The following is a 15,743-nucleotide window of genomic DNA, read 5'->3' on the forward strand; positions in this document are numbered from 1 at the left end:
GATTCTCTTCAATGATAAAATAATAGCACTTGTGCACAAGGGGAGAGACATGGAAGGCATTTACCTTAACTTCAGCAAAACATTGAACACAGTTTCCCAGAATGCCTGAAGACTGATAGTAAACCGTTATGAGTGGACTATCAGATGAGTTAAAAACAGGTTGGATGATGAAGCTCAGAGGGCTATGTTTATACACCACCCGTAGGCCAGTAACAAGATACATGCAGGGGACCTGTCCTGTTTAACATCTGTATCCATGACCTAGAGGATGCAACAAAGCACACTCTTATCAAGCTTGCACTTGACACCAAACTGGGAAGACCAGTTGATATGCTTAAGGCAGGGCTGCCATCCAAAATGCCCTAGAGAGGCTGCAGGGCTAACATGAACCTTACAAAATTCAGCAAGGACAAATGCAAAGTCCTATACCTTGGAAGAAATAATCCACTGTGACAGTACATACTAGGGTCTGCCTGCCTGGGTAGCAGCTCTGTTGAAGAGGACCTGGGGGCCTGATAGGTCTTAAGCTGAATATCAGCCATCAGTGTGCCCTGGCAGCAAAAATGGCCAGCAGTGCCCTGCGTGGTATTCACAGAACTATAGCCACACAGGTTCAAGGGATATAGTTATTCCCCTTCACCTGGCATTTGTCAAACTCCATCTAGAATACGTTGTCTAGATTTGAGGCCCTGTTACAAGAGAAAGATTGATAAACTGGTGCAAGTGAATGGAGGGTGAGCAAGATGATCAGCAGTTTGGAGCATTTGTTCTGTGATGAGAGACTGAGGGACCCAGGTTTGTTTAGCCTGAAGAAGGTTTTAGAGGGACCTAACAGCAGGCTTTCGACCAGCACCTTAGTGAGAACACGGAGACAGGCTCTGTACAGTGGGTTGTGCACTGGCAGTACACAATGGAAACAAATGGAAAAAGAGGTTCAAACTGGATAGAAGAAAAAGCTTTTCCAGCATGAGGTCAACCAAGCACTGAAATGAGCTGCACAGACAGGCTGTACAACCTTCATTTTTGTAGGCTTTCATGATCTAACTCAATAAAGCCCCAAGCAACCAAGTCTGAATTCAGTGTTGACCCTGCCTTAAGCAAGGGACCGTATCAGAAACCTCCTGACATCCCTTCTAACCTGAATTATTTTGTAATTCAATGATTCTACAAGCAGATTGCAGAAGACATTAATTTGTTGCAGAAGTATTTCTGAAGTAGGAGCAGGTGAAGAAGCGACATGACCTGCCTGCTACTTCCCACCAGCTCTGCAATTACTGCCTCTGCGCAACAGCTCTCCTCATGGCACCTATGAACAGATGGGCCGCCACCAGAGAGAAAAACAGCTCCTCTAAGATGAAGACCTGACCCTGGCCACTGCCAAGCCCATCAAACTACAGACATTTTTTCTAGTACCTGTGAGGGAATGACTCATGCCTTATCAGAGGTATCACTGACCACTCTGCCAGCAACAGCAGTGCTCTGAATGCAGCATGCTGTACAAGTATCAACTTTTCCAGTATGTCTCTCTATAAGAATACAAATCCTTCAGAAGAAAACCCCTAAAAGGCTATTTGTACCAACAAATATGCAAAGCTATTTCCATGGGAGCAAAGTAAACTGGGCCTTGGGAAGAGCTGCATCACAAAGAAGTTGGACCAGTTTATTTCTTACCTTCACATCTTTAAAAAAATGTTATTTCCCTGTAACATACACATAGAGCTGTCTCCTTATAAAACTAGATATTGTGGTAGAAAGAATATCCTTGTCTAGGCCTAGCTAGTTGGAGAAATGGCAGAAATCTGTAGCTACTAATTCTCTCTAAAACCCAAAGAATACAGGATGGTTCATGTCATATATCTTGTGATGAAGGAGATCCTTTGTTTTTTATATTCAAGACAAGAGGAAATATCTTTCAAAAGTAAAAACTTTCAATTGGAATAACTCAAAGAACTCCAAAGACCTCACCAGTGATGGTACTTAACACCTTTTTAAAAACAAAAAAACCAACCCAACATGAAACATGACTGAAGTAATGACAGTGAAAATCCTGTAGCTTGGAAAGGACAAAAGGGATGTTAGCAGGGAATTCTAGATCAGTTAAACTTGATCTCAACCTGAACAAACAATGAAACAGTTAATCCAGAATTATACTGCAAAAAATAAAATCAGAGGCTAAAAATACAGTGAAAAGTAGGTCTTGCTGGGCTGCTAGCCTCTCTCTCCAGTTCTTTCTTTTGTTGTTGGGGTTTTTTTCCCCACTTTTTTTTTAAAAACATGAATGCAGGCCCGGTAGGTAAAGACAGCTGGGCTAATGCAGCATACGTGGGCATCTATAGCAAGGCTACAGCCATGGCCAGTTTAGGTGTCATTTCACATGCATTGTGCAGGTCCTAACATACTCCTGGCCCAGAAAACAGCCTACTGTCCCCATTCAGTACATGCACCAAGCTCAGTCCCAAATGTCCTCTGTGCATAGGCAGGCAGTAGTCGCAGTCTGATGACAGTGGCATGCTGGCTGCAGGGGAAAAGCAAGCTGGATGTGTTGCTTTCACTAAGTCTGCCCAGTGTACTTTACTCTGCACATCCTGGAGCCATGGCAAGCTCTGGGCTGGGCTGCAGTAGAGAGGAACACGGCCTTCAGTCAAAGGACTGACACGCAAGAATGGCAGGGCAATCTACGTTCCCATGGAAGGAGAAGGGTAGAGCTGGAGGTTTCTGGTTATGGGCAGGCTGCAGCCCCTGTCTCTGCAGAAACAAGTGTCATGATGAACCTGGGGCAGTGTGACACAGAACAGGCACCTGGGCAGGATACAAAAATGTGCCTTGGTCTGGGGCAAGGAAGACACTGGGCAGAGTTTTCAGGAACCTCATGAGGAGAGGAACATGTAGAACAAGATTCTTTGGCCCAAACTTCCTTCTGTGACATCTCAAGTAATGAATGTGTGCTGTGAGAAACCCATAAGGTATGTAATCCATGGATTAAAAACAGGCTCTCTATTTGAGATTCGAGAGCAATTGTCAATGGTAAGATCATGTTACACACAGACATTAACAGAAGTCTGTACTGACCCATTGCAATTCCAGCTCATTGTTGGTATTGGTAAAACATACAGATGGATGGGATGAGTTAAAACATGGAAACGAAGCTGCTCTCAATGACAAGACTCACATCATTCTCTGTAAGTCAGCAATGCACAGCTCAATGCAAAATAAAAAGTTGGAGGCACAGATGCTGCAGGGGACAATCACAGAGACAAATCTGGGGGTCCCAAGCACAGCATGAGCTCTCATGTAACCCTAGGATCTACAACATGGGAAAGATTAAAAGCACTATGCAAACATCTTGCATAACTCAATGAGGCAGTTGCTAAAGCCCTTGTCCTGCACAGGTGCAAGCTTTTTGTCCCCTTGACTAGTCAAGACTGAGAGAATGTGCTTACCATGGTAAAGCACCTGAGAGCACAGTGCCAGTCTTGTAGAAAGAACTGTAAAGGGATACAGAGCCAAAAAGTTGAAGCTGATGGATTCAGTTCAGAATGAAATACTGCCATACTGCCTCCTAAAGGCAGGGGGAATTGCACACCAGTCAAGGGAGAAAAGAACTCACAGTGGCTACACACTGCTTACCAATCCTTGCAGTTGTCCTGGAAGAAATTCTGTTGCAGGAATCTATTTTCACCTGATGAGAATATACCATCTTGGACTGCTGAAACAAGACAAACTGTGTGCGTCTGAGAACATATTAAATGTCAGCTATCTTCAGAGGACCTGCAACAGGACTCTAGAGATATAGAACAGATCACATAAGGTTAGTAGAGACATGACTGTATCAGCTGTTTCCAATACTTCAGCTCCCCAAAAGACCCCTCATCACTGTATGTCAGTAATCAAAGGACATGCAGATACTGTCCCAGAAAACGAAATGAAAGCTGTTTCATAAAACAAATTTCATTTTTACTTGGAGCCACCACAAATTATCTGTGATGCAAGTCCTCTTTGATAGGTAGGCAAAGAGACAAAGTAGCTCTGGGTGCTCTAGTATCACTCCATAAAAGCACTGAAAGTCTTAGCCTGCAGTAACTGATCCCTAGCTCTCTATCACAACAGTTCCCACCCTATTTCCCCATAGTCCCTTTTGTCAGGAGGTGTTGTCTATTCAATCCTTGTTGGAATGATTTTGGAGCACTGTGATCAGCACTGAACCAAAATCGCCCAACCCCTGTGGACCTTTTCCCCTTCCTACTATCAGAATGAGATTTCATCTTGATGTTCAGAGCTTGGAGACCCAGAGGTCAGAGGCCACCACACGATCCACTGAGCCACCCAGTCCCTAGATCACAATGTTAACAAATCACCATTTATCTTTGTTACTGCAGCAAGTGTCCAAGGCAAAACAGTGCCAAAGATCATATCTGTTGGGATAACCTATTGATTTGTGTCATATTCTGCCCAATCCCTATTTTATTCTTGCTCAGGCAGAGGTCAAGTCAGGTTAAAAATAACTCCTTCAGTCTGAGGTGCAGGACTGAGGAATTTAAAGCCAGGCTGCTCTTCCCAAGGGTGGGGGCTCAAAAATCTCCAAGACAAGCAACAGAATCAGAAATCTACAGCAGTTGTGAGCAAGACTTTGTAGTCACAGAGCTCAAGCCATGGCAAAAAGTTTTGCAGCTTTAACCATGAGAATTTTTTTTTTCTCTGTGACAGGGAATAAATCAGTCATCTTAGTTCATTCAAGCAACTAAGCATTACAAAAGTTTACGTGATATACATACACAGTAAATGCTTTGAGGTACCAGTGCAGATTAATGCAGATGCTGTTACAGCATTCACATCTCCTAGCCAAAGTACACTGACCAACAACAGCATAATTCACGGTCCTTATTCCACAGGAAGGTAAAATTTTGACCTTTATTACAGGGATTAAAAAAAAAAAATCAAAAAGACCAGAGCTGAAGCAGTTACTGCTGTTCCTAGCATTAATGTTCATGTGCCATTTTTGTCAGAGAACTCTCTAGGTAGATGCAAATTTTTATTTAGATTATTTTATCCCATTTCAAAACCTTGGAGTTAAATTGCCAACACTTTAGAGATATTTTGCCTTCCATTAACATTATGCCCTCCAGGAAATGAAATTTTAAGCTAATACACATTCACCCCTCTTTTTCATTAAAGAAACATTATGTGCATGCAAAACAAAAAACATTTCTTTATAGAATCTACATGATCTCCTGAAAATTTTGCCCAGTGATGCAAAAGAGGATCTTACCTTTACTCTGGCTTCATATTCCCACTCTCATATACAGATTAGATGATTAAGGAACATAGTTTTTTACTGCATCTTCTAAAACCAGAATTTTTGACACTCGTACTAAACCTCAGCAGACTTTCAGGGACCTAACTGACTAACAAAGGGACCCAGACTAACAAAGGGACAAGTCCTCTTTTTCTCTCCACACAGATTTACGTCTGAGTATTATTCACCTAACGGCCACACTACTAAAGGCCTCGGAAGTCCTCTCTAGAAGAAAGGAAATTAAACCAATCTATGCTACCATGTGATAGAAATACGGACTCTGAATGACAGAGAATAAAACCTCCCACCAACTACCAGCACCCGTAGAAGAAGAGGGGGTGTCATGAACTGTGCAACATGCGTCAGAAAATTCGCTCACTTTCCCAATCAAATGTCAACAAAATATTGCTTCCCTTTCTACATCTTCCTTGGACCTGAAGGGACAGTATATTTTAGGAGCACTCTGGATAAGAAACAATTAAGGAATTCATCGCCCTTGTGCAAAAGTAACATGGAAAGTGTGCAGCACCTCCATGGAAGTGATCAAAAAACCCAGTTCTGCCAGGACAGTTCCCCAGATGGGATGAGAAAATCTCTGTATAAAGTAGTTCACTGAAACAAAGCAGTAAAACCACCCTAATGTTGCAACAAAAAGCAAAGGAAAAATCAGGCAGGGCTGAAGTTTTCCTGGGCTTTCAGACAGGCACAGGGGAGGCAGGCTGGCTCACTGCACACAGCATCCTGCAGTTTTGGCAGAGGAGAAGGGCATGTGAGAGCAAGCAGGGGATACTGAGGCAAAACTTCACAGCACAGACACTATTGAGAAACAGGAACATGTTTGTCTCTGCCCTGTCACAAAATTGACCTGCCCCATGGTCAGGCAGGCTCAGAGATGACTAACCTTGCTGACTGTCACAGACAGGTTTCTGTCTGTAACAACCAACAGGTGGAAGAGCCAAAGGGCAGTTTAAGTCTCAGCTATACCATTCCTTGTATGATACATGCTCCAAAGCCACTTCTTCCCTTACTATATTCTTTCAGTGGCCATTTCTGGAACAGCAGGGCAGAGTCCCACTCTGGGCTGCAGGAGCTGGCCACAGGAGCCATCCAGCTGGGGCTGCTCATTTACAGGTTAAAGAGGAGACCTCCAGCACAGGCAGGAGGAAGAGCAGACAGGGGCAGGAAGCAGCAGAGACCTGGCAAAGCCCTCTTCTTTCTACTCGCTCTCTAGTGGTTCTGTGGGCGATTACTCCAGAGCACCCAGCCATACCAAAATCAATAAACAATTTATACGCAGCCCAGGGAACTTTGCCACACTCAATAAAAGTCTCCAGTCACAGTTATGGCTTCATTTCACCTTAACGTCTTCTTTAACTGTCCCTTCTTTTCAAGATCAATTAGAGGCACATGTAAAGAGGAAAACAAACAAAAACCACAGCCACACACACACCCCCCAAAACAAACCAAAAAACAGGGAAAAAATTAAAAAGCAAGGTCAAACTAAGCAACCCAACTTCTCCTCACCACTCTCCTGAGGCAAACATTAAAATTCAGGGACTGACAGATAACACATTGGGACACCTTGTTTACACATGCTTCTTGCAGCCCCTGGTTCTGGGCACAGATAGCAAGACAGCAGCCTTATTTAGGAGAGCTGGAGTATTTGATAAGACTCAATTGAGCCTACAGAAGACACGTGTTCCCTGCAATCTCAGTGGAAATTCAACACCTCTGAAAAATTCCAAATACAAAGAGTGAAACTCTACCTACCCTCAAAAAGGACACAGATCAGACATTTTTAAGTAGATATTCATCTTGCGCTAGGATGATCCAGTCTCACTGTCCCAGTCAAGCCTTGGCTTTGATGAGACATCCAGAACCCCGCCACTGAATCATCTTCTTTACTCCAGTGATTTGCAAGAGGAAAGGGATAATGAAGGAGGGTAACTTCCATTAATAACAACTGGGGGCAAATAGCTTTTGATCTCTCTTTCACTTTGTGAAATTGAGGTGCTAATATTGCTTTGATGTTGTGTATTCACTTTAAAAGTATTAGAAAAGTTGTTTGTGTTTTCTTGGTATCTTATTTGAAAAAACTATTTCTGCCTCTGGGACATCTGCTCTTGAACAAAACAAAACAGTGGAGGGCCTGGCCCATTTGCCAGACTTTCAGTCCTTATAAGGCTTCTTGACTTCAAATGTTTCCTCAGATAGAACCCAAAGTCTCTGCCCTAGCTAAGCTAAGCCAAGCCCACCAGCCACTGTAGCTGTTGCAGACAAGAACAGCTGAACCAACCCTTTTCACTGTTTTACAACTTTTAAGACCCAGGCAATGTAAGATTCAACAGCTCCATGCCCCTGATGCCAGCACTGCCTTTAGGTCCTTAACCAGATATGTACAACAGAAACTGGCTGAAATCATTACAGCTCCTCAGTTCTTCTCACTGCTGCAGGAATCAGCAAGGGAAGATCCGCTTTGCATTCATGTCATCAGACACAGGAAGGAGTCAGCTGGGGCAACTGACCTGTTCAGGGAAGACACTGCTGAACTGCTGCCACTCAACAGCATTGGTCCAGAAAATACTGTTCCCACAGGTAGTAAGTTTGGCCTCTTACATAGCTCTTAGAAAGAGGGACCTCTTCATTGAAAGCAGTTTTGAAGTGCAAATAATGGAGACTGCAGAAAGCAGAACAACACCTATCAGCATGCCGCTGTCACCAGCAAAGCATGTCCCCAACTCAGGCCTCAAATCTGAAGTGTACCTATATTGAGCCTGGGTCTCCTCTTGTGTCTCCTTCACCAGAAACAAAGAGTACAAGGGACGAAGTCTGGGGACCGACAAACACCATTCTCTAGCTGGCTCCCACTGTTTGGTAGGGCATACACAGAACTAAATGCATGCATACAGTCAGCAGGGCAGTCTGGCTTTCAAAATGAAAAACCCAAAGAAGGTGGACAATAGGTTAAGATACAAGGAATTAAAAAATTGCCCAGCTTTCAACCCAAATCATATTTCTCTGTTAACATCTCCAAAATGGGAGCTCTGTTCTCCAGCTAGATCTCTATTCAAAACACATCTACGTCTTATCTTGGTTCTTCTTCCTGCCTGCACATATCTTCATACATGTATCCTCCCTGATGACTTTCAGTGTGCTCTAGCTAGCATCCTGAGATGCCCTGGCTCAGGTCCTGAAAGTTAAGGACAATTAATTCAGCAAACAACAGTTTAGCATTATCTCTTTTTTGCCATTTTATTTCACACTGATGTCATAACAGATCATGTATTATCGTGCCCTTCCTCACTTTTACTACTTGTGGCCTACACCCACATCCTTCTCTGCTTGGACAGTATGTTCTCTGAACAGTAAATGCTCCCATTTAAAGTCTGTAAAGCCTCAGTGTCAGATGGGCTTCAATATTGACCAGAACCTTCTAGGGACTATAGTAGGACAGAAAGTGAGGGAAGACTGAGTTTACAATGATACACAGGCTACAGCAGTAGCTCAGGGCACCTTGGTCCCTCAGCTTCTTTGAAGTACTACTTTTCCAGAAGGCCACTTAGTCACTTTTCTTCATACAACCTTTATTGGAGGAGTTTAGAGCTCTTCATCCACCACTCGCTTGATACTGTGCAGATTTTTCAGCACACTCACACTAAAATAGCCTAAGTTTGGATCAGATGGAATGAAGCATTTCAAAGTAGGTTATGCAAACCTGCACCTGGTTATATTCTCATAATTTGAAGCCTCTCAGGGAACATCAAGATCACCAATATATTAAAGCATACATCAGAAACTAATAGGGTGTTAAATATTTCCAATTGAGAAGAGCCTACATGTCTGGGAGGAGACATCTCCAGTAAAAAACTGCATGCTGCTGCATCACAAGCCTTCGGCAAGAGCAATGATTTTCTTACGTGCAATATTTTACAGATTGTTCAAGGCTAAAGAAAATCTACCTTTGTTACTTAAATGCAAAATATCTCAGTGATACCCTGTGATAGACAATTGGTCATCACCTTGTGCCATGGTGCTACTGCCTGTATGAGTGGGTACACAGCAAGAAGCTCTAGAAACCGGGACCTTTAACAGAATGCAGTCACAAGCTACTGGTTTGGTTGGGAGTGTTTGGGGGAAGAGAAGGGGTCTAGAAAGAATAGATATGGAGACCAAATAATGAATGCCCTAAGTTAGTCACTGCATGGAGCCACTAAAAACTTGCAATGAAAGAATTCAGTCAGAGTATCACCATGAAAAAGGGAGGGACAAGATCTCATAAACTATCCACTGGTAGGAGTCAGAAGAGAACCTTCTCCTCCACAAACATCTTACTACATATTTATTACACATCAAGTTTATATCTACCTGGAAAGCACCAGTTAGAAGCAAGGCAATCTCCCAGGCTGTGGCAAAGTAAGCTTTCCATTAGTAATTCATAATGTCACCAAGAAAAACAGAAGGAGCACAGCATTTTCAGAACTACTCAAGATTCTCAGCTGCCCATGAAACCCAGTTTTGTAAACACAAGTAAGCTGATGGGTTTTTTGTTTTCCCTTAATGTTCAAACACTTGGCTATATCCAGCCAAGGTCAGGAGGAGATCATTAGCAATAACAGTTTCTTAACCACTTTCAGGGACCTGATCCTAAAAAAGTAAGAAGCCGCTAACCACAGGCTATATAAGAATCATCTGCAGCTGTAGAGCAATGAGACCGATCATGGCTGAGGCACTCTTTTTGCTTTTTTTTTTTTTTTTTAATAAGCAAGCACCCCATATAGAAGCTTCCTCCTTTTGCATACCCCGAGAATTTCCATGTTCAACAGAAAACCCTTATCGAAGCTGAGCAACCAAGAGTCCGTATCTAGGGATGGGAATGGAGACCTAGTAGGATGTGTAAATGCAGCTGAATCACGTAGCCAAACTGAATAACATCCAGTTCATAATGACATGTCATAAACCTGTGCCAGAATATGGGGAAATGGACCAAATGGTTTCCCAAAGAGAAATATAGACTGAGTCTAAGCTTCTAAGCACTGCATTGCATTCCCTGGGTACAAAAGGGAAATGGAGGCACTGCTTCAGAAACATGTCACATTTCCCTGATCCCTCTACTGCTGGCAAAGCTGTGATTTTATACAGGAAAAATTGAGCACTAGCAGGGTCTGGAATAGAAAGGATCACAGCTGTTTTTCTCCCTGCCAAGGTGACAGTCCTAAGGGCCCAACAAAGCAACATATTTGCTTGTCTTACTCTTTCAAGGATCACTTCAGCTGTAGCATTGTACTGGACCCTCCCATCCAACAGGGATTGCGTCCAGTAGCTTTAACTGAGAGGAAGAAGTATCTGATACAGGAATACCCTGATGTTAATGCCTTGCCAGGGATGCAGGAAGTACTCCAGGATGCCAAGAGGCCTGACAAATACACAGTCCCTTGGGACAAGGTTTTTTGTGCTTTTTTATGGGCTGACGCAGTCTCCGGAAGTGGGAGTGGAACTGATAACCAGCAATGCAGGTCATTGCAGCACCTGAAAATAAGGCCATCCTGCCCTTTAAATCAACCTGCTTTATGCTTTACTAGATGGAAAAATACAGCCATATATTACGCTCTTTCCTTAAACACAGACCCTCCAAGCTTCAGGAGCAGACAGTAACTGCACTTCTGCATCTGAGAATTACTCAGCACGGCTCATCTCTGCCTCGGACGGCAATTGCATTGCCTGGGTTGCCTCACTACAAGCACAAGAGAGCTGGAGAGTCAGACTATCTCTTCAGCTGTGGAGGAACGTAACCACTGCATCTGTGTGCACCCAGGCACACGGAGGTGAAACAGCATTGAAGCACTGGCACTCCTACCCTGGACCTGGAAGACAGGAGAAAACAGAGACCTTTCTGGATTTGAGTGCACACCCCAATCAATCAGACGTATTTCAGGCATTTGTTGTTCGTTGGTGTTCATGTTTGTTTGTGGGGTAGTTTTTTGGGTTTGGTTGGTTGGTTGGTTGTTGTTGGGGTTTTTTCATCCTTTATAAATGGCAGTTCTTTCCCTTCTGGCTTAGCAGAGTCCTTCAAGACCCCAGAATGCTTCAACACTCCCATCTGACAAATTTTCATCTACCTAACCTACTAAAAGGGAACAAGAACAAAATATTTGCGTTCAACAGGACAAATGGATTTGTAAAGTTAGATGGTGCAGGGCAAGCTGAGAGTTGTTTGTCGATATGACAGAGAGTTTGAGAGTGGGCTTAAGTGACAAAAATGTGAGAAAGAATGACACCTGCATTGCCCAGTGTGTCCCTCATTCCGTCTCAGATAAGTTTGTCACTCCTGTGAAATCCTCACTTGGACATTGTGTCCTTCCTTGGTGACTCGAATGCTTAGCAAGCATCCCCATTAGCAAATCCTAAGCTTCCCTTTCACAAGTGGCAGGGTGCTGTAGAAGGCCACTTTGCCAGGCAATAACACCTGCTGGAAAGAAAATTCCTGTAAGCAGATTCCTTGTGACTGAAGCAGCAACCTTGACCAGTCACTTCAGAGCCCCGTTACATCCATAATGATACTGTCTCCACCTTTCCCTTCCCCCCAGCATGAAAGATGAGTGGTTGTGTGGAACGAGTCCCCGAGCTGTGATGGGAATCCGTCTCGCTTGGCTGCAAAAAATATATATATCCTGGTATGGCTGTGATGAATCCTTTCATTATTCATCTGCAATTGCCCTGCTACTGCTGCTGTTCAGTTCTCACTCTCTCTCTTTCTTTTATAAATAAAAATGGAAACAGATTAATGACAAATATTGACAGAGCTTGCTTTTAAAGAGCCACACCTGAAGGTGGGCTATGGGGGAGAAGCAGTGGCAGAGCCACATCAGAGGGATGGGAAGACCAGGAAAGACTATGTAAGAGATGGGAAAAGATAAAGATGCTCACTCCAGCTGGGCTAGATGAGTACTGACTGGAGCAAGGTATCCTTCTGGTGATGTGGACCTCAATTTGCTCCAACAAATGAGCTCTGGATTAACAGAGCTATGCATCCAAAATATCTGAGGTAACTAGAAGCAGTCAGTTGTGCTGTCAAAGATACTCTGGAGCAAAGTTTGCAGAGACTAGAGCAAAACACAGAGGGGCAGTTACACACAGATCACCGGGTGATCAATAAACAGTACCTGATACTGCTGTTTGTCCCACTCTGCTCTGGATGACCAGTGAACATCAAGGCTCTAGTTGGCGCAACTACCAACGCTACCCATATTATAGGAGTGTGACTCAGATGGACCAAACAAGTCTGTGACCAGTCAGGCCACAGGTTGAGACAGTGAGTGAATGCATCCAATGGAGGCAAACCTGGCCTCATGCTACCCTTCCCTGTCTATTCCCACTGCATGAAGAAACACGGCGAGCGTTATACTCAAGTAGCACTCCAAGAAGATGAATTGTTCATTCCTATTTAACATTTCATCCCCTTATTGAAGAAAGCAGGAGAGGAGTGGCAGAGATGATATCTAGCTTGTAGAGGAAGTGTCTTCGGGTGACTTTATTATGAGTATCCCCTATTGCTGCTCTATGCCCAGAAATTAACTTTGTGCCTTTCTGTGCCTTTAAACTGAGCCTGAGGGGGGCAAGAGGAAAAAAACTGAGCAAACTTTTCAAAGCAGTTTGTTCAAGGACACAGATACACACTCCTCTGCTTCTAACAGCAGCAAGAGCAGAGGATGCACCAACACACTTTGGGTTTACTTCTCATCTTAAAATAACCTGTTGTAGCCATTCTGAGCAGATGGGCTGCAGGACACAGAGCTCAAAGTCCTGGCCTCTTATAACCAAACTATACCTGTTCTTTGTAGGTCCTGGCACATTTTCTCTCATCACACAAACAGATGCAAGACCTGACCTACAAAATGGCCAACTCAGACTGCTTGTTGTGCCATGCACTGCTGCAGCATCACAGAGAGGGGCAGAGAGCTGCAGCCACTGCACCTGCCTTAGTATTTAGCCCAGATGTTGCATCTTAAACCTCCTAGGTGCTGTGTAAACCCCACGGATTGGAATAAGTCTGCTCTCCCAATTGGAAGGCTGATGCCATTCTCTTGTCCTACACACCTAATAACATTCCACCTTTCAAATCAGCTGGGGGTCCAGAGATTACAGTACTTTTTTTCTCTCTCCACTTTTAATCTCATCCTCCACAGACAGCTTGAGTTCTGTTATCACTTCTCTACGTATTTCTACCCCTATGGTGATCTCCAGTAATTGCAGTCTCCTCCTCTTAGGTCCCATGCTTCCTAACTCAAGCACCATCTCTCTACCTGAAGATACCATGTCTGCTAAAATCACCTTCTACCAAACCATTTCCAAGGGTATCTCACCTTCGTGGCATCAGTTATACTTCCTATCTAGTTCCTTATTCCCATCAAAGTGTTTGGCATCACATATGAGAGCAGAGATGTGCACAGACTCATTGTTGCTTGCTCCTTGCCAGCCTCCCACTTAACTAAACCCATTTTCATCCTTCCCTCAGAATTGCTCCTGCTCTTTTGATGCCAAGCCACTCTTCCACCCTCCTGTCCTCCTCAGAGCACACTGCTCCTTGGACTCCTTTCAACAGCAGCTAATTCAAGACATTACAGCATAGAAGCCTGTGCCAACATCCAGTGCATAAACAAAGATGAGATACATGAGAGGAGAGAACACACTGTCAGCATTTAATAACAAACACTAATTGCAAACAGGGGGATGGACTTCTCCATTCCTGTTCTCTCAGCAGCCAAAAGCGATCTGAGCCAAGGGACGTGTCCATTCACAAACTAGGATCCATTAATTGCTAAATGACTCAATAGCTGACTGATTGCCACCAGCCTGCTTGGTGTCTGACTGATCCACTGAATGGAGTGCATCTTGGAGCTTTATTTGCACCTCATTAGTGTAGGGACACATAAATATAAGGCCTCCAGTGATGCAATTTCAAAAGCCTTTCATGTCTGCTGCAGATTTGCCCTATAACCCTTGCAAAATTTTAACTTTTCTCTGTGACTTTCCTTTTCCTGAGAAAATTGCCTTACATCAGATCCCAAAAACCTGCGGAGAATGTTGGTGGGCCTCAACATTTCAGTACTTTTACTGAAAGCTATTGCAAAAGACAGATGTCTTTTTTAGTAACATTCTCATTTACCAGAAAAGCTGTTTCTCATCACATGCAACATAGTGTAGAGAGACTAAGTATTTTCAGTACTTTTTCCCCATCATTCATTGTGCTTCACAGATAAACAAATCAGACCCTGAAAGGGAAGACACCCATGTAAATGACAGTTTGGGTTCTCTAGAGCAGGCAAGTTCCTTTCAGACATAATCGCTATTTAAGAAGCATATGCAGTTATGTCACAGGAAATGTCCCTTCTCACCTCAGCTAAAGATAGTGTCAAAACCCTTAAGGAGCACCTGGGAGAAGAGGGGCACACAGTTCTTGGCTATGTGACTTTAAGAGTCTCTCAAAACCCCTCTTGCAGCCTTGCTCTGTGTGGGTTTCCTTATGAGCTGCTGAATCCCTGGAGATCATAGGGAGGTGGGCACAGATATGATAACAATTGAGCCAAAGTTAAAATCTTGGTGCTTGCCAGTTGTGTGAGTCTCCCTCAATCAAACCATTATTCCCAGGACTTTCTCCCAGCCCACCCAACTCCCCAGTCCCAGTCCTGCCACCATGCCTTGGGCTGCCTCTAACACTCCTCGTACACATCAATTGAGCCAAATCAACTGACTAAACCAGCAGAAATCGAGCCATTCTTTGCAGTTAAAGTGGTTGATGTGACTCAGAGGAGTCAAAAGAGTGAAAGGTAAGCAGCAGGAGCTTACAGCCAAGCATGAAGAAACAACAAAGTGGAGACGGAAGGACAAGGCTGTTTACCTCACTCCATGGCCTTGCACCCTGTATTTCCGACAAAGAAAAAATCCCTAAAATTTAAGTTAACTGCAAAGACTTTTTAGAGTGCTTTAGGATGTACTTGGATGAAAAAGTAGTGCAGAAATAGAAAGTCAACACCCTTCCAAATTTCTACATGCTATAGGGTTTCAGCTCCCACAGACACTCAAGGTGATGTTGGAAACCCTTTGAGTGCATCTGCAACTGAACTCACCGTGTCCTGATGTATCATACATGCTGCTCTAGTCCTCATGGTACTTCTCCACTGATTTTAAGCTACACAGCCCTTCAGAATTCAAAGTCTTTCTCCTCAGTACCCTCCCCCCCTCAGGCTCTGGGGACAGTAGTTGCAGAGCTCCTTGCATATTTACTTAGTGCAGCCTCATGAGAGTTTCAGCTGTTGTCTTGCCTTGAAAACTTTATTAGCTTTGATGATGCTTTCCAAATGAACACCCTGCATTAACCCAAAGGATGTTTTAGCCTTCACAACACTGAGCAGATTTGAACTCTGTGGAAAGACAGAAGATCTGGAGTTTACTG

Source organism: Corvus cornix, chromosome 5 (assembly GCF_000738735.6).
Source record: "Corvus cornix cornix isolate S_Up_H32 chromosome 5, ASM73873v5, whole genome shotgun sequence".
Taxonomy (NCBI): Eukaryota; Metazoa; Chordata; class Aves; order Passeriformes; family Corvidae; genus Corvus; species Corvus cornix.